Genomic DNA, 4,736 nt, shown 5'->3' on the forward strand with positions numbered 1-4,736 from the left:
CCATTTTTGAAGCTGTGCCCTTCAAAGTCGCGAGGCTATGAACTCAATCAAGGTCCATTTCAGTCATCAAAAATGTCCCAAAGATTTCTTGGAGGACGAGAGTGGTTAAATCCTGCTCCCTCTAGGGTGAGACAAGGAGGATTTTGAGGAGCAGCTATAAATACACAATATTTCTCTGCTAAAATGGATTTGGCATATTAAATACAATGTAACTAACGTTACATGGCTTTGCAGTCCCATGGTTGCCCCTCAAACAGTAAAGAAAAAGCTACCAGCCTATAGCAGAACAAATAAACAAGCATTTTAATAACAGATCAGTAAGTAAACAGAAATGTGATACAAGCATACAAGCAGCATGACTGATTTTTCTTGGAGACTACTGAAGTTCTAATTTACAGGACATGAAAAATAATTAGCTGAGCAAATATAATTTACCCACGTTATTGATTAATTTACAAAACCATTAAAGCTCCCATATAAATTCATGGTAAGACCGTGTCTGTGTCAAGGATTCACTATTTGAACTTTCTTAGAAGGATTACATTTTAGTGCCTTATCTCGCTTAAAACCATTTTCAGAAGGAAATGTGAGGAAATCTTATTTAGCATTATGGGTTGCATCTGCTTGTTTACAATTAAAACACAGGAAGGGGGCAAGTCAAGAATCTCATTATTTGTTCTTCTCTGTATTCAGACATGCATTTCATTACAAGTAAATATCAGAAATACCTGTGACTAATCATATTTCACTGTTGGTCACGGGATCCTATTATTTTGTTATAAAACAAAAATAAATAAACATAATTTAACCATTTTACCCTTTCCTTTCCTCTTCTCCTTTTCTCTTTCACTTTCTCACTGTGGTAAGAAATTAATCTCCTTAAAGTCAGTGCCAAGCTTTTCTATATGACCTGAGTATTTTCCTGCTCAGTGTTCCCAGCTCCTTCCTTTTTTCCTCTGCAGAGCAGATGAGTAAGCTACAGGCACCCATTGTTCTATATTCGTGGTGAATAATGTGGACCTTAAGCAAGTATAGCATCACCTAGGCAGAAAATACATAACATTTCAGGACTGGGTTTGGTTGGTCTGTCTGTCGGCCTCAAACAAGACATTTGACTCTTCAGTAGCACCTTTCTCCAATGAATACCCTTATGAGAGAGCAAGAAAGGATTTCTCGTTCTTCTTACATGGCTTTTTTTCTGAATGCTGCTTTCAGTTTCAGGAGGAGGTGAAGAGATAACCCTGTGATTAGTCCAGCTGCCACTTAGTGCCATTTCTCACAGCTTCCCTGGGAACTCACTGCTCCCCAGCAGAGTAGCAGAGCCCCCAAGTCCCTGTCACAACTCATTTTCAGCCACTAAAGGTGTTTTCTAATAAAATACACCAGGAAAATACGGTTTAAACATTATGTCCTTCCTCTTCCTTAGCATATAGCATTTTAAATTCCAGAGCTGTGAAGTGCCAAGAGCAATCACTGATGCTGAAGGGGAGGTGGAGAGACAGGGAAGAAGCTGTTGCTCAACACCTCCAAAACTCTCACCCTGCATCAGTAGCACATTGAAAAGAATCCTGATTATTGATGCTCTTATGGGAAAACAGAGGAGTGTTGATGTCAGACAAGTTGCTCAGCTTTTCCTTTCTTGGAAGGTTATTATTACTGTGTCAGTGGATGTGTGCTGCTCTAAGGCTAGCCCTAGGTATAGTGCAACCTGTTACTTATTTTTTCTCCAAGAACTTTCACCTAATGCAGCAGAACACGAAAAGCCAGTTCAACATAGCTAATACAAGTGGAGTCACATATATTCATAATCAGCTTTACCAAAGAGCCACTTCTTTTCAGTTGAGGTAGCTTTTACTCCCGGACCTTCTCTACAGAACACTTACCACTAACAAGAAAGCATTGTCTGGATGGCAAAATGGACAATGACAGAAGTAAAATAATTAATAATCCTTGGCTAGCAATGTAACAGCATTGCAGAAAATCTTCCTGCCTAGTATCCCAAATAGCTCTACACATTCGCTTCTTTTCCTCCCCATGCTTTAAATCTCACATAAAATCCATGACAATGTGATGATGTTCCCCTTGGATTAACATGCAGTGTGGAAATTTCAATTTCCCTGCTTTTAAGTTCTGTTTGTTTTGTGAAGTGTTAATGCAGAAAACTTGGAACAGGGATGCACAGTCCAAAAACTGGATTTCTGAAGTTACACAGTGGCTAAAGAGCATCAGAGGCCACAACTTCCCATGCTGTCTTCTTCTGTACACCTTTACAGACAGCTGAAACTTCATGAAAAGCTGGATACAAACAACTGGCCTCTTACGTTGCTGAATCTTCATCAGAATTAATATCACACAATTCTATGCTGAAGGAAGGGATGGAAAGCTATCCACCTGGTGGCTTGAGAAACAGACTAGGTGAAGTTCATAGGCAGATGTCAAGGAATAATTCTGCACCATGACAAATTCACCCTGAGGCAGCTATAAGACATTTCTGACCCTAGGCTAGAATTTGGTTTGTGGGTTCTCCCTGGGAGCTAGAAAGAGTCAAACCTGTCTTCTGACTTCAGAAACCTACCTTATGATCACTGACACCCATTTCCCCTCTGCTGTGACATGAGTAGGAACACAAAGTATTTTGTATAAAGTCTCTTTTCTCCATGCAGAAAGAGACATGATCAGTAACATGAAGGCCTGAGATGAATATATTTCCTCATTGTTTTATAAATTTCTGTGATGAATTTGAAGGACAGTTTAAATCCCAGTTTATCCCATGAGGTGGTTGCCTCACTAGCATTCTCCAGCATCTCCTGCAGTTAGCCTACAACCTACAGACGCCAGACCTTCTTTAAATGTTGCCTAAGCTGACTTGATTAAAAGTTTTACACCTCTGGACAAAACCGATCGTTTGTGGCATTTCTGCTCCAACCCAGTTGAAGCATTACCATATTACATTTAATTTGCTTTTCTGAAATGGATCCAGGCTTTTATTTTTAGCATTCCTAACATTCTTACTGTGAAGGGCTGCCCATCCCAAATCACAAGACTTTTGTGGGTGTGACGTGATAGTTCATTAAAGATAAAAACAACTGGCCAGTGCTTGTCTTCCTTTATACCCCAGATGCCTCAGTGACTGCAGCAGGATTTCCCAGGTGGAAGTGAGAGAAAAACCTGCTTGCCTAGAATCTATATTAAGAATTTAGCAAAGAAAATGATCAGAGGAGATAAAGACTATTTCCAATTCAATTAGTAATTAATCTTTTGGTGTAATAAGATCATGTGGTGATAATGTGTATATTGTAGAAGCAGTCAGGCGTTTTTGAGCCATAACAGTAAACTTGCAGTCATTCATAGTAACCTAAGGCAAAGGAAAGAAAGGGGGACAAGCAAACCCACAAATTCAGAATACATGCTGTGTGAATACAGAATACTGAAGGGAGACTGTTGCCTCTTTAGCACAGCAGTTAATCTGTAACCCACAGAATGGGCACATACATGATTTAGAGGTAACGCTGCAGTGTCAAGACCTTAACACAAATACAAACAGCACGTATTTCTTGATTCTGGTTTTCTGTCTTCTTGATAGGCTTCCCCGCTCTTTTTTCTTGATTTGCCTTCTTTTATTCTTGTTAGAAAGAGTCCAGGCTTCTACCCCAAAAGTTTTCTAACACACTTTTGCCTCTGCAGTAGCTTGCTTGGCTTTAGCACTGATAGGTTTTTGTGAATGAGCAAAATAGCATCTTCTAAAACAGATCAAAACAACCTGGCACAATTTCTGGAAAAAGAAGAGACAAATCAGTAACACAAGAAGTATCCTCAAGCAGGCCAAAAGAAGCTCTAGAGTTTCGTTCTTTGCATGGCAATTGCTGTAATGCGATACACATTTTGTGCTAAAAGTCAGCAGCTGGCATGTTTTCAGAGCGCTCCCATAAATCTTTCTAAGCACACCCTGGCACTGCTGGCATGGCTGCTCCTCACAACAGCTATGCCTGAGTTCTCTGCGGCCTCACATGCAGCAGCATCAACTCGTATTCAGGCCTACCTCTTCCTATGTGTTAAGCCCATGCAGATGCCAGGCAGTGCTCTAGTATTAATGAGCCCTTCCCTTCCCTATTCAGTCTCCACAGCGCGTTTTTGACTGTAGGAGAGATGACATAAAAATGCAAGCTGTTTTACAAAGAAAGCCCCTTGAGCCTGCAATAAAATTGCAGAGCACGGAGTCTGCTGCTATGAAGGGTGTGCTAGCTGCAGTCCTTCACTAGCCACATCTTATAAATCTCCTTGAACTCTGGGGTGAGAGAGATGGTGGAGGCAACTGCTGCTTGTAAACTTCTTTACTCACTGCCTACCCTGGCCAGGGTTTCATGTTCCAGAGACAGGAAGGAAGGAGCTGCTGCTTCCACACACAGGAGCTCATCACCTGAAAAAATAGAAGGGCAGCAACTATTTGATTTCTTTTACATGGACACAACACGGTCAGGAAACAGTCCATCTCAGGAATCCAGGTTTAGGTACTTCTGTGAGAGCACAGCTGGGGTTGAGTGCTGGCCTAGGGGAATAAATTTAGACTCATACTCCTTATATGTGGATTCAACCCCCTCAAAGGCACTTTCATGGTTCAAAGGGGACAAAGCTTTCTCCTTGTAAATGTTGCAATTGTCAGTGGTGCTCTAGAAAAAGGCATCCAAAGCAGGTATATATAACTAGGAAGCCTTAAAAAACTGAAGGAAGGATTAAAA

The sequence above is a fragment of the Psittacula echo genome (genome assembly GCF_963264785.1).
Source record: "Psittacula echo genome assembly, chromosome: 3".
In the NCBI taxonomy this organism is placed as follows: Eukaryota; Metazoa; Chordata; class Aves; order Psittaciformes; family Psittacidae; genus Psittacula; species Psittacula echo.